The sequence below is a fragment of the Xiphophorus maculatus genome, chromosome 4 (assembly GCF_002775205.1).
Source record: "Xiphophorus maculatus strain JP 163 A chromosome 4, X_maculatus-5.0-male, whole genome shotgun sequence".
NCBI lineage: Eukaryota > Metazoa > Chordata > Actinopteri > Cyprinodontiformes > Poeciliidae > Xiphophorus > Xiphophorus maculatus.
In genome coordinates this window covers 30,767,464-30,792,408 of record NC_036446.1, presented here as the reverse complement: position 1 = coordinate 30,792,408, position 24,945 = coordinate 30,767,464, and positions in this window count along the sequence as shown.

The window sequence follows — 24,945 nt, the reverse complement described above, 5'->3', positions numbered from 1 at the left end:
CAGCCTCGAACAAAACGGGGCTTTAACGGCACGGAGCAACGCAAGCATTTGATCAATAGAGACAGTTGCCTGTAAAGGTCAGAGAGGACTGTTGGTAAACACGCTGAAGTGAAATTTGTGATGAAGCATGACTTTCCAACTTGATCCACGCCCGGCTCCCTCCTGGCGCTTTGTGCCTGGGGAGCAGATCTGTGAAAAAATTGTGCCCCTTTGTAGATTTCTTCTTTTTGGCTCTTTTTTTTTTGTCACACGTAAAACATGGTCTATGCATTTTATGTTGCTTTGTATGTTTGAAATGCCTGGCTGACCCTTCTGTTTGCATTTGGTGAAATCTCAAAACCGGGAAGATTGATTTGCAGTTCAGATTTATGGATGTTAACGATGTTGTTTCTAATCTATTTTGAGGAAAAATCTGTTGCTTTGAGACGTTTTAACCTGCTTCATGTCAGACAAATTCTGTTTAGCTGATTTCTTCATCTAACAGGCCCAGCATAAATCAGGTCTAGCTTGAAAAGTCTGATTAAACCCCATGAATTCATGATTTAACGAGAGATATTAAGCCACGATGTTTGGTGTTCTTAAACACTGAAGTGAGAGAAAACCAGGAGAAATCAGTGAGGAGAAACACACTGTCATTGCGCTGCATGTCGGCTCTGCTGCTATGCAGCTTTTGTTCCAACACAACTGAGGAGCAAACACACGAAATGTCAAGAAACAAAGACAAGATTAATCAGTTTGACTTTGACACACCTCCAGTGTCTTAGCGGGAAGAAAAACACTCCGACTGTCTGTTAAATGACAGAATTAATGTCTGGCAGAATGACGTTTGACCTACATTTGGCCTAATTATAATCTGTTCCTCTTACTTTATTTATGCTCTTAGATGCTTGGTTGCGTAAGATGTTAGCGACCTAGCTAAAGAACATAAAAGTATTTATTGGTAATCAGAAAAAGCAGCAAATGTATGTTTTTAAACGTTGGTGTTATATTATAGCTTAAAGTTTAAATGCGTCTTGTGATATTTTCCAATATATTTGTGATTGCAGTTGCTTTAAGAATTTTGTTCCTCAGTTTAGTAACTGAGGAGGTTAATATCTTTACTTGGCTGCATTATATCAATTGCCGTCTTCTTTGGTGTATAGCTCTTGAGAAAATACAGTTGAGAAAATATGTTTACATGCACAACATAAAAACATGTTTTAAAAAAAAGCTGATTCAGTTCATGGAATCGGTGATTTTCCTTTCCTCAGGTGAAGCCGCCCAGATGGCTTTTGCTTTCGAGTCTTGAGAATTTGCAGCTATGAGAGCAGAGCAGAAATGGTCAACCTTGCATTAGAAAACGTAGCTCAAAAATGAGTTAAAATGGCCATAATTGAGGTCATTTCTGATGTGGGTTGCAACATCTTGGAGTAAAAAATTAAAAAAAAGTCCAACCCAGGTGTGACTAATGCTCAAAACAGATTGGAAACTTGGAGAAGATGGCGGTTAAGTGGTTCGTCTTCTGCTGCATACAGAGGACTCCCGTTGAGATCTAAAAGGAGAGCGTTTAACTTCAGCAAGTTTGTTAGAAACATAAAGAAAAGCAACTATAACCCTCAGCTTTAGCTAGTTTAGATTATAACCAGATTTCCAATGACTGCATCAGCGCATACTTTCAAAGTAAAGTCTGCAAATCGTTCATCTGTTGTGTATTTAATTCCACACATATTTGCTGAAGAAAATATTGTCTTATTTCTCCAACATAGTCAGGAGCCACAGATAAATACCAGACCCCTGGATTTTCCTTCAGATATTGAGATGAGAACGACACCAACAACATAAACCGAAGACATTTTCTTCACATAACTTGCACTCCAAAAAAAGGAAAAACTATGCTTCACCTTCACAAACCGGGTTTCTTGGAGTTGTACTGACTTCTGAGAAACTCTCTTGTAAGAAAGATCACTCCATTCAAAGAATAAGTTATTGAGGGAAAAGTTGAAAACATAGCGCACTTGGGGCTTTGTAGTCAACTTTTCAAAGTGGGTGAATAAAACGCATAAAAAAATTTATCATCCAAATCAAGTCTAAGGTCAGGAAAGACACATCTTTAGTGTTTCCAGTTCTTATCTCGTTTTCACATTACAAAGAGCTGAATGATTAAGTCAAAATGTCTCAAAAGTAGAATTTTGTTCAAGTGTGTGTTTTAATTGGTCTGATTCAGGTTACCATAGAAACAAGGTCCTAATGGAAACTGACAAATTAAGCGACCCCAGGATTCCACACATAGAAATCAAAGCTGTTTAGTCCTCAGGTAACGAACACACCAAACAAAGTCTTTGACGGATTCATTTCCTCTCTCACTGATCCAGACCGATTCTAAAGTTCAGCAGTCAGACCGTTTGGGCTGTGGAAGTCCTTCGTTAGATCGAGTGCTTGAATCACGCAAAAAAAAAAGTTGTTTTGTTTAACAGTATTTTCAGGTTGAATCTTCTGTTTTTTTAGCTGAAAAATCACACTGTGTGAAATAAACTTAAAATGTTAGTTTGGATATTGTGAAGTTGGGTTCTAGAAGTCATTACCTTACCTGGTGCGGAAAGATGTCCAACTACCTTCACTTTATTGGAAAACTAAATCTACTCCTGAAGCGATGAAAAGCTAACTAAATAACCATTTGAAAATCAACAATGAAAGGTTGTTGGGAACTTTTTTTGAATAAATGAGACCTAGAAACAACACAAACACACAATTTTTCTGGCACAGCTAGCAGTCTGACGCAAAATCTTCGTCTACTGCCTTCTTGGTAGAGCAAGAGAAGCAGATTCTGCGGATTGAACAGGGTCAAAGGAAACCGCAGCAAATTTAACAACGCCCTCTTGTGAAATTGTAGACTCAATATGAAAAGAAAAGCATTCTATCCCTCTGATATGAACCTTTTCAATTGGACTATATTGTTTGCTTGCACCACTCCCAGGAATAATTTACTTTTTAATAAGCTGATGGCAATCTTACATCTTTCTACAACAGTTGAGGGAACTATTACAGAGAATACCTTCACAGAACCGCACATCAAAACATTTCAGTCTAACCTTTAACGGCAGATTTAGAGATGAATAAAAAAGAAAAAAAACTTGGGTTATTCTTCTTTTAATGCTGCCGTTTATGCTATGCTGGCAGTCCATACCTGTTTCTTTATTACTGCCATCATTAGAGTTTAACATGGTGACCATATTCCCATCATCCTAATGTGTCATAAAGAGAGAATCGCTTTAGATTTAATAAGCTGTTAAGAAAAAACTGCTAAATATTCATAGAAACCGTCACCACAGGACTCTGTGTCTTTATTTCTCATCTACAATTTATGTCACATGACTGTAACTGACATGTAGAGGTACAAAACAGTGAAGGACAACATATACAGTGTCATGCATGCAACAGGTTTAAATGTCGTTTTATGGCTAAATTGTAGGTATTTCACTTTTGTTGCAGAGGCCTTACCAATTCCCCATTTTCTTTTTGCATTTGCTTCTTTTTGACTGAGACAGATTTGATTTTCTCCCAATGTATTCTCCTGTGTGAAAATATAAAATGCACAGACTTCCCAGCAGAAATCAACACAGAAATGATTTTAAGAAAACTCAATGGTCAATAGTCACATTTCCTTCTTTTTTTTTGTAGAAAGCTTTGTGAGCCGACATAATGAACTACTGAGCAGGCATTGTGTGGCTCAAATTTCATGAGGAGACATTTAAAGGTGAGAGAACAGTGTGGAACCCTGCCAACACTTTCGTCAAGGTGGAGCCCTCTACTTAAAAGGCAGCGGACTGCGAGACATTACCACATGATGTCCTCCACAATATGCAAGAAGTTTCCTCTAAGAACAGATGCAGGTCGACAGCCGAGCATATGTATTACTCCTTCATTAATGATGTATAATCATGGAAGTAATGGCGGAAGCACTGAAATCGCCATGTGAACCTCAACAACATAATTCTAAATTAGGTGCACATGCATAAAAGATGTACCGGATGCCTTCCCTCACATGCTCCTGTGAGTCTGTGAGCAACACGGCGGTGATTTATGCATGTGCCTGTAATCGGAAAACGCTTTTCAAGGGCAGACTAAGTGACAACTTTATGGTAAAGCCCTCACTTTTCAGAGACTTGGTGAAATGTTCGAGACCCTAAAATCTGCCTTAATGGAAATAACAGTGCAATGTGGCAGCCAGTATTTGTTCGGACAAAGTCTGACTCAACCTCCCCAACCGCCCCATCCCAGCGTAGCGATCACTTTCCCTCAACACAAACTAAATGTCAACTCATAAAGCCCTACCTACATCGGCTCGGAGATTATATTTCTTAGAGTTACTTAGAGTCAGAGTGAAACGACTTAAGTCTGATTTGTGCTGTAGCGTAATGATGTCATGCAGATTTACGGCAACCTTTAGCGAAGGGAGAGATCTTCAGTGCAGTCGGGAGTTAAGGATGCTGTGCAAGTTACATTTATTCCGTCTCAGTTTCGTTTCTCATTTTATTCTTGCAACAATCTTCCTTCATATGTAGGTGAATAATTTTCACTGCACTCAATTAAGTGCTAGAAAGTGTTTGCTAAGATGATTGTTTTATTTTATCAACTGACTCTTTGACAATAAAGTCCGATGATGGCCAAGCAACACTGGTTAATGTTCAGACCCTTCATTAAAGACTATGCTACAATATCAAAGAACAGAACATTGATATACTTTACTACCTCCCAGTTTGGGGCTGGTAGAACAAGAGAGTGTATGCAGAAAACTTCGGTATATATAGATGTGACTGTGTTTCTGTCATTAGAGTGAACATGAAAAACAGTGAAACACATTTGCCGAAAAAGTTCTGATGTAGAAAACTTTCCCATCCAGTGGTGGGTTTGTTCCTCATCAGAGGCATGAAACGGGGGGAAATTTTCCAGTTCAACCTTCCAGCATGAAGGAAGAGGACTGATGGACTGAGGTGGCTGATGAGAGACACTCCAGGTGGGGATGGGAGTGGTGGTAAGATCCCATCCAATGGTAGAGCTGTGCTTTAACAAAAATATGAAATTTCAAAGTCTAAACCTCTAGCTTGTAGTAGAAGACTCTCTCTATTTTTCTGAGATGTGTGGTCCATGCTAGTTCACAACCTCTGCATGTTGTTTATTACAGCTATACAGTATGTAGAGTCAACATTCTGACAAAATTCCCTCTTTGTGAAGCTTGGTTGATTCACTCCAAACCAAAGTTTGCTCAAAATTTAAATGACAATTGTATGAAAACAGATAATATGCTCCACCTGTGTGGCTTGGTCATAAATACTTCAAGCAGTGCTTGCATGCCCATATGGTAACCTGGCTGAAAGAATGGTTGCAATGCATTTCACTGCCACAATGTCACCTTTCATACCTGCCGGCAGAGTTATGCTCAGGCTCCTTACGCCAACTTCCTGTGGTTTGTCAGAAATCAGTCTAGGTCAGTTTAGGTGCTGCGACAGACTGGTGACCTGTCCAGGGTGACCCCGCCTCTCGCCCAGAACGTTAGCTGGAGATAGGCACCAGCACCTCCCAACCCCACTGGGGACAAGAGGGTTAGAAAATGGATGGATAGACAGCCTAGGTGCAATTTGGAGGTGTGCGCCCTGTTCCTAATTAGTCAGCCGTATGAGTAGGAACAGTACGTACAAGTACAGCTCAAAAAACTTGAATATTATGTAAAAGTTCAATTGCAATTTTCGTCATTCATTCGAGTGAAATTCAGACTTTGCATCCATTTCATCACCTTCCTAAAATAATGGCCTATGTCATTTTATTGCCAAGAGTTTTTTTTTTTCTAGTTTTTTTTTCCCAAATCATCTTTTGGGAAAAAAAAATGACAAAAGATAATTTTAGAAAAATTGTCTGCACCCGCTTATCCTTGCAGGATCAGTGGGGGGCCGGTGTCTATAACCAGCGGTCACTAGGCAAGACGCAGGATATATATTTCCATTTTAGGTCACATTCAGCTTGTGTGCCTGGATAACAATCTCCTCCATGTTTACAGTGACTAAGTAGTCTGTGTAGAGCCCAAAATGCCCGTAATTCTTTTCATTTCTAAAACTACTCGCTCAGATGTGATAACTATGGGGGTATAACTGTGTTAGTGTGACCTGAAGCACAGTTCCTGATGTCTTCCAAAAGAACCACGCTCGCCCTCGGCCCAGTGTGGTGCAATACTGTCCGAACATTGCAGGGATGTCCTGGGATTGATGATTATCTCCACACTGTAGGAGGTTTTCCATAGTTGCTGTTTATCCAACCTCATTTTGGAAGGTATGTTCTTGGTCATGTGGGAGCAGTCTATCTGACTTGAAATGCTGAAAACCAATTGCATTGTGGCCCAAAGACATTTTTTTTTTGCCAATGTTGTTTTCACTACTCATTGTAAGGTTTTCTGTTCTTTACAAGGACAGCACACAGATAAAGATAGACAACAAAATGTATTACTAGAAATACTCCATTCAAAGGAGTTTGTAATAAATATACAAATACCAGAATTTACAGTGGGAATCGGCTGAATGAGCAAGTAAATACTGGCCTTTATCAAATAACTCATTTGTAATGAAAATGCCTATTGAACAAAAACACATTCCTGTCTTCATACTTGAACTATTACCCAGTATTGCTTTAATTTTACTGCACCGGCAGAAAGGTATCGATGATCAGACAAAATTTATCAAGATCTCACAAGCTCTGTTGTTCCCCAAGTTATTGGTAGCAGCATCAGGCTGATGCAAACCTCAAGCTTTAAAAATATATTACACGTTTGTCCTGACAAATTGGGAGCAGCTTCTTAGTATTCTGCAAATTGGAATAACTAATACTCATTAAAGCATTATGATGCAAGAGAGCAGAGGTAGTTCTGTTCGCAGAAATAAACAACAATGGTAGGAATGTTTTTTTTAGAAACCTAATTTTCTTCTATCGCATGTCATGAAAAGCTTCAGCATTTGCATATTCACTAAAACTTGACTAGTGTAGCTTTACATTAAAACCTTTTCAGACCTCAACATAAAAACAGCTCAGTAGAAAAAGGTAATTTAAAAATCAGATTAATGCTGGAGATAAACATCAATAAATCTGAGGAAGTAAGAGAGACTCAAGGCTGGTAGTTTAACCTCAAGAGGTGCAAATTTATCGTTAATTAAATTAAGAAATGTATCTTTCACCAAAACATTGAAGGGTCAATTATTGATTAGTGGTTGGTCTGCTCCCCATCCAATCTTTATGCCGGCTTTATCCACCTCATGCTAAGTTCACACAGCAAGATGTTTATGACCATTTCTGTCCCGATTTTCCTGTTTCGACAATCTTAAAGACACCCTGATTATCGAGATGACTATTTCCATATGTGGTGAGCTAAGAGTGTTCTTGTTCTCTTGGTAGGACTTTGGGACCTCTCCGATCTAAAACTCTGGGATTTTTTTAAATATTGGATTTTTTTGTCTGATGTTGTAGCTTGAGTGGTATTCCCTGAGCCAGAAAGTGACAGAAAAACAGAGAGGAATTACAGATAAAGAAGGCAAAACAAATGCCAGTGTGGCTCAGAAAGTCCAAGAGATATTTTTTTCTATTGTTATTTGTCTGTTAAACATTGTTCGTAAACTGTGTGTTGCTCATGCTGTGTGGCTCAACACCATACAACCAAACTTGTTGTACCAAAGATTGTTGGGGGGGAAGGTTTTATCGTAATGTGTGTGGTTTTCAGCTTTTGAAAAATTGGTTCACAATTTTAAAATCTTGCCGTCTGAACCAGATCTTAAGGGTACGGCTTGAACTTGGTCGACATTGATCCACCATTGTTAATGTTCTAAAAGACAAGTAAAGAAATGACAGCCTTCTGTATGGACTAGCTGGCTTCACGGTTTGAGGGTCCAATTCCACTATAACAAAAACACACTGGTACTAACACAAGAATCATCTATCTATTGTCTAAGCGATTTTCCTTGCTTTTCCCTGATTTTTAGATGGGAGAAGTCCAAGAGTCACAGGGAGGTTGGTGTCTTTCTTTATCAGTCATTGGGTACACCCTGGACAACTCATACAAGTTCACCTTAGGCACCTTCAGAAAAAATAAGGACACCCTACTGAGTTCCACTCAATGTCTTCTTTCATCATTCGCAAAACCTCAATGAGTCTTTCAGTGACTTCTGAAAGAAGCTACTGACTTATGATTAATAAATTATGACATATGATTTATAATTCATATAGGACATATACATACTGAGACAGATACCAAGTTAGATAGCTGAATATCTAGAGGACCTATTGAAGTTCCTTACCCTGTGGGATATGACCAACACAAGGGACATGGGAAAGGAAGAAACTTTAGCAAACCAGGGTACACTATCCCTGAACTGCTAAACTAATATGTTTTTCTGTTATTTATTGGTTCTTTTCAATGGCATGCAGCAACCCAACAGTGTCTCGGTGAAACCTCGGTGGGATTAAGAGGCAACGGATGCGACTGCCGCTTGATTTGTGACAAAGTGATCACCATTGTTAACAAGCTCCAGATCCTGGAGTTCCGCTCCCTCATTGGCTACATAAAAAATGCAACAGTCGCCGAGGTGTGTTGCACATGTTGCATGTTGTACGTAGTTATTTTCTGCTACTGATCTCGGCGAGCAGGAGGGGGAAAAGAACAGAGGAGGCTTGAAAAACAGCCATGGGGGGTCCCGCCCTTCCCTGCCGAGAATGTTATGAACTTGTCTGGGAGACGGAGATGTAGGTCCCATGGCTAATACAATATTTATTATTCTCGTCGCTCCAGCTGTAGACACAAACAATGTATAATGGATCAAATATCTTTCCTAAACAAGCCTCTCATAACCTTCACCTCAAGGGTGCACGCTATCTGTTCCTTTTCGAGCACTTCCTTAATTGCGTGTGCATGTCGCCAGACAGAAGTTGGGGATCAAAACGGTCAAAAGGTCCCGGTTACCATTCTGCTGCGAATGCATTAATGCGGCAGTGAGTGAGAGCACATCTGACAACGGGTGCATCTTGTCTTCCATTCCCACGTTTGCCTGGAGTAAGAGCACATCTTCAAAGGCATGGAGAGCTTGTTTTGAACTACAAGCAGGTTTGCCTTCTCCCATTCTTTGTTCTGCTAATCATCCCTTGGGCACACACCTTCCATAATAAAGGATGGAACAACAAGCCGTTATCTTGTGAGGAAACAGGAAAATAGATATCCCCAATGTGCATAATTTAGTGCTGCTCTCATTTTTATTTAGCAGTCATCCGAGGGAATCAGGCTGCTCGTTTTTAGGAGGGCGGAGACCGAGCCGGGGTCGGGTTTGAACGGGCCGAGCCGGGGACGGGACGCAGAAACGGCTCTTTCTTTTGTATGTCTTTATTGTGTAGCACAACAGGTAAGCCAATTTTTGTTTTATGCTCGCTGTGTCAAACCATGACGCCTCATGTCATCATTAGTTACTAGAAACTTAAGCTGCCAGGCAGGACCCAGGACGCCGCGAGATTTACCAGCGTAAATACAAAACACATCAAGTGATTTCATACTGCGGGAGCAGACGCCGTGCTTCCAGAAATCCATGCAGATTCATTAGGCATGTTGTGGTGTTTTTAGCAGGCTGGCATGATTCAGATAAGGATGCCCCAACATTTGTGGGGGTGTGCGGGTGTGTGTTTCTGCGTGAAGGAGAGCGAGAGAGAGAGATTAAGAACGAGAAAGGGAGTCACTACCAGTGCAAGTGATAGAGATTGAGTCAGACTTGGCTTACCTGTGGCAGACTGCTGCACATTGACTTACTGGGAGGGCAAAGCCGCCACGCTCAGCCGCTAAGCCACACACTAGCTGTCTCTCACATGTGCCCGCACACACACATATTCGAACCTACACAGACTCACTCCTCTCCCAAACTCCACATGCTGAAGACAGCTCCACAGCTGGGCAAAACAGCCCTGAGACATAAAGGAAGGAAGAAAAAAAAAAAAACCTACCTGAAACAAGACGCTGCACACATGATTCTGCTCTGACTTTTCACACTGTGTGTACAGAACATGTCTACATTGGGTGAACACACAGATGTGTGCCTTTTGCACAAGCTTAAACTGGCAAGAGGATGTGATTTAAAGGCATCTGCTAACATTAATTTAAAATGAACAAGCTGAAAAAATATCCACAATTAAGTTTTCATATATATATATATGGACTGGAAACCCCGAGATCAAAGTGGGAAACACCCCCAAAGGTGGCGGAGAACGCCAGAGCTAAGATCCTGTGGGACTTCCAGATCCAGACAGACAAAATGGTAATGGCGAACCAACCAGACATTGTCATAGTGGATAAACAACAGAGGAAAGCCGTTGTGGTAGATGTAGCAATACCAAGCAACTGCAACATCAGGAAAAAGGAGCACGAGAAACTAGAGAAATACCAGGGCCTCAGGGACGAACTGGAGAGTCCTGGAAGGTGAAGACCACAGTGGTGCCTGTGGTCATCGGGGCCCTCGGGGCAGTCACCCCCAAACTGGACCAATGGCTGCAACAGATCCCAGGAACAACATCAGACATCTCAGTCCAGAAATGTGCAGTCCTTGGCACAGCCAAGATACTGCGCAGAACCCTCAAGCTCCCAGGCCTCTGGTAGAGGACCTGAGCTCAGAGGATAAGAACCACCCGCGGTGGGCGAGAAGGGAATTTATTTATATATATATATATATATATATATAAAGGCAGGCTAAGCCTAAGTATACACTTATTAATACATAGTTTCACTATTAATATTTATTAATAAATACTACTGCTGGGACATTAATTTTGATTACTTAATCACATAACTAACTCACTAAAATGTTTTGTACAACTAATTACATTATTATTTTTTAAACACTCAGATCAGAAATTTCCAAAGAAGGATTTTTTGTGTTTGGGATTTTCATGCAACAACAAAGTGTTTTCAGTCAGGGGTTTCTTTAGAGCCGCTGTAATACTGTCCTCAACAGGAGATCATTCCTTCACACAGTATCTACAACAGATCTTTGAAGACACGTGTAGACGTTGCAGCAACATTAAACAATAAATTGTTTTGGAATATAATTAAATTTGAATTGAATTGAGTATCTTTTCATTTCTGTTCATTTCTGGTGGTTCAATCTAAACATGTTCTTGTTGTTCTGAGAAAGAGAATTTGATGGTTATTTCTTAAGTATAATTTAATTTGCTAAAAAAAACAACAACTTTTATTTACTTCATTTTACATCGCTACAATATTAAAGCGTCTGAAGTGCTTAATGGCGGCGAGCTGAAGCTAAAAATTGCCCATCCCACCGCATCTCATTTAACACTTTGCCATCAACTAAATCACCCCCCAAAACAACTCTGCTTCTGAAAATTCCCTTTGCGAGAATGTCAATTTGCAAACTCACTTTCAATTGAACTCTCAATGTCAAGGCACTACCGTTTTGAGTTGTAAATAGTGACAGGATTCTAATAAACAATCTGCCATGCTTCACCCTTTGTTAATAACCAACTTTCAGCTGGTGTCAATCTTAATACAAAACCCCAATTATCCAGGCCCTTACTGGAGTGGAAAGAATTAGCTTTTCCAGACTGGCTGAGTTGGAGGAGCCTCACTCCTCGGCTGGAGTCATGTGAAGAGTGTTTTCTATTTGTTTCGCTAAAGCTGCGTTGCTGCTTATTCACATGTATTCACATCTCTGTGGTTCGCCTCATTGTTAAATCCTGAATTTTTCTGGATTCACGTGGGGGAGTTTGAGTGAAATTTGTGTTCTCATATGCAAGGTGCAACTTAAATTCAGATATCGGTGCAATGGCTGCATCACTGGGAGTGATTGTGTCAAAAAAAACAAAAAAACAGCTAATTATTCATAAATGAATGTATTATTAAGAGGGGAATATTATGTATTGTCCAGGCACATAGTGCCATTTTATAGCACAATCAAGTAACTATGTTGGCTTTAGTTGTTATAAAAATGATAAATATATCAAAAGTAACTTAGATTATTTGACTTTATAGTTTGGCGTTTTGAAATTCACCTCTGTCTCATGAGAGCCCTTAATGTGTTAAACAGAGTTGAAAACCTAAACAACAGATTAAAAACAGATATATTTATTCAATCATTTAGCCGAAAAAGAGGTTTTGATTTGAAAGAGGTTGCTCATTTGTTGTTGTATAGTTTGATTAAAATGCTGTTAATTTCAATTAATTAGAGAATCTGCAATTAAATACAAAAAAGTTTTTTAATCGAATCCCACCATTAAAAATAACCTTATGGTTATGACTAAAGCTAACTTCTATCTTAAGTCAAAGGAAATCTCAAAAATGTTAGAAAACTTGATGCAAATGGGTATTTTAAAAATCCTAAAAAGATTGTTAAAAATGTATTAGATGGTTACTTATAGAGAAGCCATTCATTAGTTAAACAGAAAATGCAGCTGTTGTGTTTGAAACAGACTGGAATCTGCAAGGCATTTCCAGTTTATATCACTTGACCATCTGACAAACAAAAGCAGTGTAAAAAAATGTAAGAAATATTATAGAGCTTCAAGCGTACACCATTTTATAATTGAATTTTACAATGCCTTACTTTTCTGTGAGGTAGTCAGCCTGACCAGAAACTCTTTTCAGGTTCTGTTCTCAGCAGATGTTCCACATAGGAAGATCACTGATGAAGCTCCGCCTTCAACCTCCTTTTCCCATGTAAATATTCATCAGGTTCTGTGTAAATAAAAACTCAATGTGAAACAGTTGGCATTTTAACTCGCTCATAAAATAGCATTAGCATGAATTGCTATGTTGTTGAATCCGGACTTGGATTAATATAGCATGAGTCCCTTTGGGTTGTCAGAATGGTTGTTGCAGGACCAACTAATCTGGATTTATTTTAAATAAGGTAGATAAAAGGATTCATATCTATGAAAGATGATTAATGCAGGTAACTCTTCATAACCTTTTAACAGAACCTTATAGAACAAGCAGCAAGAAGGAAAACACACAAAAAAAGGTTTGGTCAATCATTCCTGTATGTAGACATATAGTACTGACATTTAAAATCAGCTGAACATTCTTCATGCCTCACCCAACCCAACATCAGAATGGAGAGAAAGAAGAATTTAAGTGACATTAAACATAACAGAACCTCCTGCTGATCTACTGCGATTTTCACAGGGGACCGTCTCTAAGTTTTACAACTGATGGCCAGAAACCAGAGAAAATATCTAGTGAGTGGCACTTGGGTAGATCAGAATGCCTGGTTGATTGTAAGGGTAGAAAAGAATGGACAGAGTGGTTTGGGTAGAGGTAATTGTAGCTCAAATAACAACTTGTTACAACTGAGGTATGTACAGAATACTGTGATTGGATGATAACTTGTCCAAACCTTGACGCAGACAGCAGAAGACCACACTAGGTACCTCTCCTGTTAGAACGGGAAACTGAGTGTCACACAGAAACACCAAGACTGGACAATATGCCTGGAAAACTGTTGGTCAAATGAGATGGTAGAGTTAACATTTGGGATAAATTTGGTAAAAAGTATCTATTCTGCTTTCTATCAGAGATCCAGGCTGGCGCTAGCGGTGGCATGGTGCGAGGGGACACTTTGGTCCTCTGAGTACCAAATTAAAATTTGTAAATGCCACAGCCTACCTCAGTATTGTTGCTTATCACGTCAATCCCTTCGGCAACCACACCAATTCATCTACCAGTTGCTAGGTGTAATAGGATAATGTGCCATGTCTCAAGAATCAAAATGGTTTCAATGAGTTCTCTGTTCCCATTGGACTGCACAGTCAGTGCTGCAAAAAGTGGGTATGTAGGGCAAGCCATGCATAGGGGCACTGGGCTAGAGTGGGCACCAAAACGTTGGCGGAAAAAGTATTCCTAGTTGGCAATTTCTGTATTTAACTGCTGTTAGTGCGTGACTAAATGATATGATCGATACCTCCGCTCCTTCACCTCCCCTTCACTCGTGGCTCCCTTACACACACAAAGGTTCTGCAATTTTATTCATTTATATTGTGTTGTCATGGTCAGCGTGTGTGTGCAGCAGACAAAGCAGCTGTACGACGCGATCCTGTCAATATGGACGTAATCTTTGATCAAAGGCATTCACACAACTGCTGTACACACTGAACATCTCCACTGATGTAACACAGCCCAGGACGCACACAGGTTCTTTCCCGCTATTTTGTTTTTTACAGCAGAGTTGATTAGGCCATGAACGGGCACCGCATACTTTCTTCAAGTGTTTTGAAAAATTACTTACAACACTTCTCAGTAAGTATGAATTAATGTGGAAAACTTTAAGAGAATTAGAGAGTATTATGAATAAGGACCTCTCTCTTCTAAATGAAGGCCATTTTCCCCCCATTTAAGAATCAAATGCTTCATTCGTGATGAACCCATTTCAATCACAACCATATTCTTCGCTCTACAAACCGCTTTAATGACATCAATACAAAGAACACTGCTCTACTTTCGGTGAGGACAAGTGCATCTGTGAGGGCTGTGCATGTGAATGACGGGCTTCATTTAGGTATGTGAAGAGGACGTGGGCATTAGTTCTCTTAGCAAACTAAATATTGTAAAGCCACCACAGAAGATTCTCCTTGGATTAAATCACAAAACACTGAATGCCAAGACTTTTTCCCCCATTTCTCTACTGCATTGTGACAGCAGCTAAAGATTTCATGAAGGAGGCGAGGTTTGGAAAGTGTCAATGTCACAAGAATCTTGCCAACTATTGGAATCATGAATACAAAGCACTGTCTCCTTTTATTAGCAGACAGAGCCAGTGAGCATGGCTTCTATGGCATGTTTGGTCATTTTTTTAAAGATCAGGTGTAAATAATAATCTCTTTTTGTAAGATGAGAAAGGGAAGACAAATGTCAAAGAGATTTATCGCTAAAAGACAAAGAAATAAAATATATGACCTTGCTTGCTGTTGTAAAAGGGAGCAAAGGACATTCTCTCCCTTGTCCAGAAACATAAGAGTATAAGGCTTTGGGCTGTTTACTGGCTTCCTGCCGTTGCCATTGCAAAGGTGCAGCTGCCTCCTGAGATATTCCACACATGACATTTATCCAGGGGAGGGCAGTGACAGATGCTTCAAAGCAGCTTTGTGGAAGGGCCAAGAAATGCCCCTCGTCACGTTAGATAAGGCTGCAGACTTATCTTATTAACCTAGGTGGGGCTGCTGCCGTGTTGAATAGCACATAGCAGCGGCCAGCTCACACCTGCCTGGCCGGCGGGGAGCTGCCTCACAGCACACGGCGCCCAGACGAGGAAGGAAAATAAGACGGCGCGTGACAAAGACCGTCCATGTGAATCCGTGCGATCATGTGTTGACGCGGACATCTTGCTTTGTACGTCCTGAATAATGTTTGGGAAAGCCTGGGAAGCTGCAATCCTGGAAGGGTAGAAAAGCATCATATGCTTGATGATGCAATCTTTGCAGCGTGGAGAAACCACATGTTCTCATACATCCCCCCCCCCCCAATCTCACTGTCTGAATCAGTCTGGAGTTTTCTTGTCTTAGGTCAGTTTGATTTACCAAACTAATTTTTCTTTGCTATAAGACAGAATAATGAGATTCATTATTTGGTGTCTCTGCCTCCAAACTGCTTTAACTGAAGTTGTTTTTGATACATTGCTTCAGTGTTTCCACCAGTTCTTTCTTATGAAACACACCAGTGTCTCCTACAAGACACACCCACAACAAAAAGCTGCCACTACCTCAATTCACAATCGGGATAATGTTCTCAGAAATGTCAGCTTACCTTTTCTTATCCAAAAATAACAATAGCCACTATGGCCAAACCCACAGAAAGCAGAACGTGTCAAAAAATGTAAGTCTTGTACTCAATTGCTCTTTCCCCACAGGCCAGCTAGCATGGACACCAGTGTAGACAAACATTAGGGTGCTTCTTCACCAATAGCACAGCTGCATAAAATTGGCAAATGTCAGCTTGTGCGTACTGTGTGAGCAGCACATACACGAGAATGATTAGCAGCACTAAGACCCTCCTCCTGGCTCTGATTGGTTGTTCCTAACTTTCCGCAATGTATTTCTAGAAATGACATGGTGGTCACAAACGGGAGGCAGAGAAGCTCAATATTTTCCTAGATTATCTGTTTCATATTCTACTGACAGGACATAGTGACAGTTTTAATAAATATGAAAACAAATACATTTTTTATAAAAGTTCCCTACTGCAACTTTCTAACCTTTCTAATACAGGAATATAAAGTTTTCTGAGCTTTCCCCAATTTATCTAAAGTCATAGGCAACTTACATTGCGTAAAAAACCTGAGTTTATACAAGAAAAAATAAATCTCAATCTGCAATTTAGGATTTTTGATACATTTTGATTAACTTGCCAACCAAAAACTGAGTCTGATCTAATGTCAGAGTGCAGGTCAGTCTGTCGTGTCAGCAGTAAATGCTGCATAAACAGAACATGGACCTTGGAAAGCCTCCAAAGGTAAGTCAAACTATTCCACAAGCTGAAGGATAAAATCATTGCAGCCTTAAAAATCTCCCATGTCAAAAATCTGAAAGTATTTGGACTGATGAAATTTCGTCTGAAGGATGAGAAAGTGATTTGCTGACACATTTGTTATATCTAATATCAGCCTGAGAAAGGAAAAAAAAACTATGTGCTCTACAAAACAACAAAAAAGACGGCTTTGCAAGTATTTCTCTGACAGCTAAATAAAAAAATAAAAGGAAATCATACATCTGCTTCTCCTTGATTAATGCCGTGCAATAAACAGTGATTATTCTCCCAGGTTCCTCTGGGAAAGCCACGATGTGCTGCGAATGCACAATGCGCCGTGATTGATAACTGTGAATAGAAGCAAAGAAAGAAAACTAATCAAACAGCAAATAATGTTGTCTGTCTCCCTGATCTCCCTCATGCGCTCGCCTTCACGGCGCAGTCAGTACCTCTGAGGATCTGATGCGTTTATTCAGCTACAAACCAACTCGTTCTCCACAGTAGCTCCTCCAAGCTTTTTGAAAATCAATTTCAAACAATTTCATTTCACAAACGACATCAGAGGTAGCGGCTGAGCTACGGAGCAAACCGGCTCGCCGGCCGCGTTCGAGACGAGTTGAGCTCCTGATGAACTTCATGCATTTCAGTTTAGTGGTTGTTTGGACTTCCAGGTGCAAAGCTACAAGGCTCCGGAGAAGTATGCACATCCCTTAAACGTTTGCTCAAATGTTTTATGCAAATAAAAATGAAGTGTGTGGTAGGAATTTGTAAAAAAAAAAAAAAATAAATCACTTCAGTCAAAGTTAAAAGTCTTCTTGGGTGTGTCTTTGCTAGAATACTGGATGAAGAGTTGGAGAGTGCTTGTTTGGAAGTTTCTAAGTTTTGTCATAGATCCACAATTGGATTTACGTCTGGACTTTGACTGGGTCACCATCTCATTGATATCGTAGGATCAAAACAAATCCATGGTAGTTCTTCTTTAACGTTCTCCCTGACCTGTCTGTTGTGTTCCCTGGTCTTCATGCTGTTTGTTTGCTTCCCAGAACGGCCGCAGTGCCCAGAGACAGTATTCACACTCCTGGATGTTGCATCATTAATGTTGCTTTTACAAATCAATGTGATCAACAAAATTTGGCTTTTTTTTTTTTTTTTTTTACCAAATACGTACTAAAAGAAAAACTCCGTAAACGTCAGTGTGACAACTGAATATTCTAAAATAATGTAAATGAAATAAAAATATTTAACATAAAAGGAGTGACTGCATAAATATTCACCTCCTTTAAGTCAGTATCCTTTGGCTGCAATCACAGCACACAGTCTGTGCGGATAGGTCCCAATCAGGATGCTCATCTGGACGCTGTCATTTAAAAAGCTTGTCTGTGTAGCTTTATCTGGACGCTTCGGATCGTGTTCTTGTTTTCCAAAGTCGCAGTTCTCTTGTTAGGGTGAACTGAACTCCGTGAGATGCTCCCGGCCTTACAGAATTTCTGTGTCCATCTCCTCACTTCTACTTTTCAATAACCTTCTCTCTGATTGGTTGGAGTGTTCTTGACTCTTCCTGCTGTAATGGTAGCCAGAAATGCTGATTCATCAGTGAATGAACCTTCCAGACACTGGAGTCTTTGTCTGAGATGCACCATCTAACTGTACACAGGTGATCTCCATTGCTCTCATTGTGAAACTGCTAGCAGCTCTCTTGAATTAAGTCACATTTAAAGAGGTGAATAATTATGCAATCTCTTGTTTTATGGTAAACATTTTTCATTTAGAATTTAATAGAATTTTAATTAGTTTGAAGAAAAGGTTAAAGTTCTCTAATCTAGTTACTTGAACACATTAGCAGTCCTCGCTCTTTTGTTTAGTGTACCGCCACTTTGTTTACTTCTAGCACATCCACCATCTTGGCTTTTATCTACCAAGTCCCTTCTCTGACCTCATGTTATTTTGTCCACCATTTTCTCAGTGACATCTAGCACACATATCTTGTTTACCACCTTGTCTCTCAGCTAAAACACGGATATTCTGTTTTTGTTGCTAAATGTCTTTTTGCTTCAGTAGTTTTAGTTGAAAATTACTGGTTTAGTGATAGTCACATAAGCCAGAATAATTTCCCTTCACTTCACACTTATGCTTTGTTTTGATCTACCATATAAAATCCTAGAAAGCCACATTAAAACTTGCGGTAATAGCATGACAAAATGTCAGGAATTTCAAACGGCATCAGTCCTTTTGCAAGGACTGCAATAGGAGTCACAAATCTAATGTCAGCCGCAAAAATCTGCTTCCCGTTTATTTTGGTTTAATGCATAATTAAGATTCTGGGCTGAAATATCTAAGGTTGTTGAAAACCCCATGATTTGCTTTTGAAGTGAGCATTCCCGAATGTCCTTTCTGTGACATCTCAAAAAAAATGGTGACTGATGATTTTCAGGTTGAGCTAGCAAAAAAGAAAAAAGAAAAAAGCCTCAAACCTCCAAAGACTCAATCTGTGACCTGTTAAATCTGATTAATATTCACCAGTAAATGTGCCTTGGGAAAATAATTTGATATGAATATTGACAGGGTTTTTCTAGGAGAGGTCATGAAAATGTCTAATTTTCTGTCTCATTTAACCATTGCTCTCTCTTGAAATGCGCCAACTGAGAGCATTTTGGTGAATTTATTCTCTCACACAGTTGTGGAGGAATTTGGGCCAAACAGTCTCAAAACATGACTTCAGTTCATTTATATTTGGGAGATTTAGCACCATTCTCAAAAGAATCTGTCGTAGCATTTTGGTCAAGGTGATGCCTGAATGGGTCTTTTTTTATTTTTTACACATTTACACCAGACCTGCTAAGTCCATTTTAATCAAAAGTCTGGTTTATCTGAGGAGAAGCAAACTCTGGTCCATCTAAAAACCTCTGTCTTAGTTTGGTTGAAGTGAACTCTAGTGCGGTTCCAATGCATATGTGAACACCAAGTGGACCAGAGACTGATCCAAAAGAAGGAATCAAGCTATGTGCATGGCATTCTGGGTACATACCACCAAAACTAACATGTGAGTCTAGCGCTAGTGGGAGAAATGTCTCTTGGTCAAAGAAGAAGACAGAAGTTGCGCTCATTGTCTTCTTCTGAGATTTTTGTGTCGTTTTTGGCGCAACGCCGCCACAGACCGGGGGTAAACCAGTTGCTCAAAGGATTTTGTTTGTTTGACACAGTGCAACATGAAATCAAATCGAACCAGCTGAAAATTTATCAAATGTTGCAATTTTGGAACGCAGTGTAGCAGACTATCAGGTGTGAAAACATCCTTAATGCACATTTGAAGCTGTGTTTTGGATTGTTGTCCTGCATATAATCTTGTATTAATGCATATCAGTTGTATTAATGGCTTCACATTTGACTCCAGATAGTTGACATGATAAGTCCAAATCATGATCCCTCCACCACCGTACCTTACAATGAGTGCATATAGAAGGAGTGACTATAGCAGATGACTCTACCTTTTTCTGCATTAGCAGGGCCGGGCCATGGCACAGGCAGTATAAGCAAATGCTAAGGGCACCAGGAGTACAGGGGGCGCCATTCAAACAGGATACAAACAAAAACACTTTTTTGAAAACATTGGTAGTAGTATAATTTCTTTATATGAAAGCATTTTAACTGCCTTGCATTAAATATTTAATCTAATAATTTAATAAATCTGACAGAAGCAGGTTTAGTTATTTAGGAGAGTGTGGCGTTATCTTGCTGTTGTTAGCAGCTAGCCTAGCTAGTGGAACAAAAAGCCACTAGCTAGGCTAGCTGGTAATCAAATTGAGACTTGCTAGTTCCAACTTTACCTAACTTGTTTGGTTGCTTTTGTCTTTCTTGTTCAGTGGATGTTACCAGTACATTTATTTCTACATTTTCACTTTGTTAGTTAATGTCTGCCCCTCACAATTATGTTAGCCTATATCCAGAACAAACTTAGAAAGTATCATCTAATTAACAATCCTGAACAAGAACCAAACATAGAGAACCAACATTTAGCTTTATGCTGCACAAATTAACCCAGAACAACTGGAACTAACATTTAGTTTCATACTTACTAATAAAATCAAACATGGAGAACCAACATCTAGTTTTATCACAACAAGAATCCAGAGAAACTCCTATTACTTTATAAATTATGGACTACTTATTGTTTTTCTTATTAAACATGGGGAACCAATATGAAGTTATACTTTTACCTTTTTGTCTTTCCTTTGGTTTGTTGTTTTCTTTGCATTCCCTTCTAATTCATGTAAAGCACTTTGAACTGTCTTGTTGCTGAAAATGGGCTATATTTAAAAAAATGACCTTACCTAGCTTAGCTCTTTGCTAACTTCTGTTACCAGGTGTAGAAACTAATCAGTTCCATTTACTCCGGTTACTTTAAGTTTAGTTTGTGGCTGCAAATAAAATCTCGCCTCGGGCGCCAAAGTGGTCGTGGCCGGTGCCGGGATAGCATTGTATTCGTGAGATCCCACACGGAGACAGAGAGCTAGATGGGAGGGGATAAGGAGACAGAAAGAGCAATTTGTACTTCTCCGCCCACAGCGCTGCCAGCTCGGTGATGTGGAGGTCAGCATGTGACTAACCTATGAGCTGTGGCCGGGCTGCCCTTTCTGTCTCACTGCACCTGTTTCACCACATTAAACACTTCACATGTTCCTCAGGGTCCCGGCTCCACGGCGGCCTCAGAAACACGCTTACGCATACGCAGAAAAACTCGCTCTCAGAAAAAAACGCAGACGAATACGGGACTGCTGTAAAACTGGGCAGGAATGGAGGTCGGCCAGAACAAAGATGATTTATTGAGTAAAGGTTATTCTGTCTCCAAGATGCTAATTGTTCTGTCAAGAATATTCATCTGCTAGGAGCTGGAAAGGGCAAGCATTCATTTTGTTTGCTAGAAGACGAGTTCTCTTGCAGTATATTACAGTAGATACGGTGCTGCCTTCAATTTTGTGAATGTAAAGTTTTCTGTATTTCAGCAAGAATGTGAGCCTAAGACTTACACATTTACCAAGAGGAACTAACCCCAGTTAAATAAAATAACAACTTTTCAACTTCAAACATGCTATGGTTTAGTAATTAATAATGAGGAAAAAAAAACAAGTACAAACTTTTCTTTTTTCAGGAAGGCATTTTTGCTTTGTGGTTTGAAATGAACGAGTCAAAATTCAAATTAGCTTAGATTTTTAAAAAATAAAAACAAAATTTCAACCAAAGTGACATAAAAAAAAAAAAAAACATTTACATTTCTGCTCACCCATTTACAAAAGACAAGAACATCAGTTATTTCATATTTAAGGTTATTTTTTAGCTTAAAAGAATAATCAAATACTTTATTTCCTAAATGTTTCTGATGAAAACATCCGGTACCGACGTTTGGATTGATCATGGTATTGGAAAAAGAAAAGAAGCTACTTATTTTTATTTATTCATTTTTTTAAGTCAGAGCATCAATCTCATGACCCACTTTCTCTGGGAATTCTTTGGAAATAAAAATGTCTAATATAAGGTACTGTAATTTTGAATTCATTTTTCCAGCAGAATAATAAACTGACAAAACAAGCAAAGTAAAAGAATCCGGCCCAACCGGAAGACCCCATGCTGTGATGTTTCTTTCACTTGAAACTTTCTCCTTCCACTGTTGCAGAATGGTCCCCTAATGGCCGACAATCAGCAAAGTAAGAGAAGCGTTCACTGTAGTTAAGAGGCACAGTCTACAAAAACAGTCCGACTAACTGAACTGGTTCAGAGAGAACTCTAAAGACCAGATATTGTCTTGGGCTGGAACAAAGCTAGATTTTGGAGTCAAGGTTTCAGATTTTCAGTTCAGTTGTCGGGAAGCTTAAAAAATATTTTAAAAAAAGATTAAATCATGTTTGCCATCGCATTCGTGCAGAAGACAATAGATTTTGCAATTTGATCTGTCATTGCGTGTTTTCAAATGCCCTTGGATTTTGCAAAGGATGAAGTTTTCCCATTTTCTTGCTAATGAATCCAATGAATAAGCATTTCTCTTTCACGTTTCAGAAAGAATCACTCGGCGGTGTCACTGATATTTTATTCATCATTTTCCAATTTATACTGATGCTAATGTTTCCACAATACAGTGGACTGCAGACGTATTCATCGCCCTGTGCCTTTCTCCATGTTTTTGTAATGTTTCAACAAAGTTCAATGTATTTCACTGGGATCTACCGTGATAGACAAAATTGCACTTTGTTTTGATGCTGAAGAAAAACATCAAAATGTGTGGCAGAGAGCTAACTGAGCATCTTTCATTTGTAAGGTCTGAGCAAGACGAGTCAAAGTGTTGGGTGTCCCTGGCTTCTAGTTGTAAAAAAGCTTAAGAGTAAGACATAAGGTTGATTCTTGGGTTTGGCAGCCGACTGTTCGGGGGGCCGGCTGGAATAAATGGCTCTCAGTGGGAACAGTAGGTTGGTCCCTTTGCCACAGGCTGGCTCTCAGTTAAAGAGACAACTCTGTCAGAGTGTGTGGCCAGTAATGAGGGCCACACAGCTCACACTTACACCGTTAAGCCTTAAGGTTAAATGATATGACGGTCTCTAACTAAGTCTCTATTTTTTTTTTTTGCCTCAAAGGTCAGCTGAATATTTTATTGCCAGCCAGGCTCGACAGTGTATTGAAATGGTAATGTTAATACCACTATAGGACAGCCTCAGTGAGGGAGGTCCATGGAAAGGTCAGCCAGTCTCCCAACAACTCCCCCCTCTCACACATGTACACACACCTTCATAACAACTAACTCAGACACGTGCGGCAGGAGCATAACAACACATTGAATCACGCAGGTGTAACTGCCTGCACTTTCATCACTCTGGCCCTTTTCTTTTCTAACTTACTCCGTGTTACACTCCAATCCCCAGTTTCATTTCGCACCATCATTAGAGCTCAAGACAATTTCAGAGTCCCGCTCACGGACGTGGAATGAAAATCACTGCGTGATTGCAGCGGCGGATGTGAGCTGAAGGGTAATATCTGGAGTTGTGACAAGTTAAGGCATATTTCTGCTTTAATGCGGGAGGCTGGTCGGCAAAAAGTGACCCTGAAAGCCACGTTTCATTGTCGAGGGAATTTTTTTTTTTTAGAGCAAACGTATTGCAAACACAGAAATGACTTGAACGGAGGAATTTCTGCGCCGTTCTGTCATCTCTATGATAATTGGCCGAGTTTGTATCAGCAAATTTTCTCAGATGGGAAAAAGGACGCAGAAGTTAATAATGAAAAGGGGAACATTTTGTTCAATAATCTTGAATAAACAATATTAATTTGACAGCGAGATTCCTTATTTTCACTTTCACATGTTAAGCTGCCGTCTCACAAACTTTTGCTCAAAAACTCTAAAAAGTTCAGTTTGCTTTACAAATTGGCCCAAAAACATGACTTTGGAGTCATATTTCACACTTTTTGCACAAGTGCTTCTTGCTACATTTCAAATCTTCTTGATTGCCTGAGCTCTCTGAACACAACAGGCAAGAACCCAAAGAAGGCAGTGATATCAACCTAATGGGTTTGATACACGGGGAGCGACGAACGATAACCAAAGGCCAAAGTTTTCCGCCACTCGAGGTGAACTTAACACATGGGACGCCATGGCGATAGCAGCGACAAAAGTTCCTTGCCAGCCATTGTGCCTACAACTTACATGTACAAGCTCGAAATTTCACATGCAGAAATTTCTTTGGTCACTTGGCTGGAGGAGGGAAAGCAATTGTTGCCTCATTGCCCAACTTCCATGGGAAATGAATAGAGGGAGAGCAACGTCGCCTCCTGTGTGTCGAGCCCATAACGTCTGTTCCCTTCTGTTAGCACTTCTTTCAAATGCACAAGAATCATTAAATCTGAGCACAGAATGCTCAGAACATGCTTTTGAAGCAAACACAATGTTTTTCAGTCAGAGAGTTCTGCGTGAGGGCAGCATGACTATTCCATGTCTATGTTAATGTCCGTTTTATGTCAGTTGTAAATGTGTTTTGTTTTGTTTTTTTGTTAAAGAAACATTTAAGCAGTAGTAGTGTACTTTTTTCCCCCCACCAACCCAGTTCCATTCCATAAAGTGTTTGTTATGTATTTCTAGCAAATTTCTTTCAGAAATTTTCACGCTCTGCCTCTGAAAAACTGACTGTACCTTGGTTCCAACTGTGAGCTGGACAAGATTGAAGAAGCACTTTCATCAGGAGCCGGACTCACGGTTATTAAGATCAAAGATCAGCTATAAAATATAACACTAGCATTAATAAATAGTCAGACCAGACTAACAATAAAGTAAAGCAGGCCAATCATCTTTTCTTTTCCCACTCTTTATTTTCATAACCCCGATGAGTCAACGCTCTGCATAAAGCTGTGCTTACATCCACTATTTTCTGCTGAATCTATAAATAACATTGAAT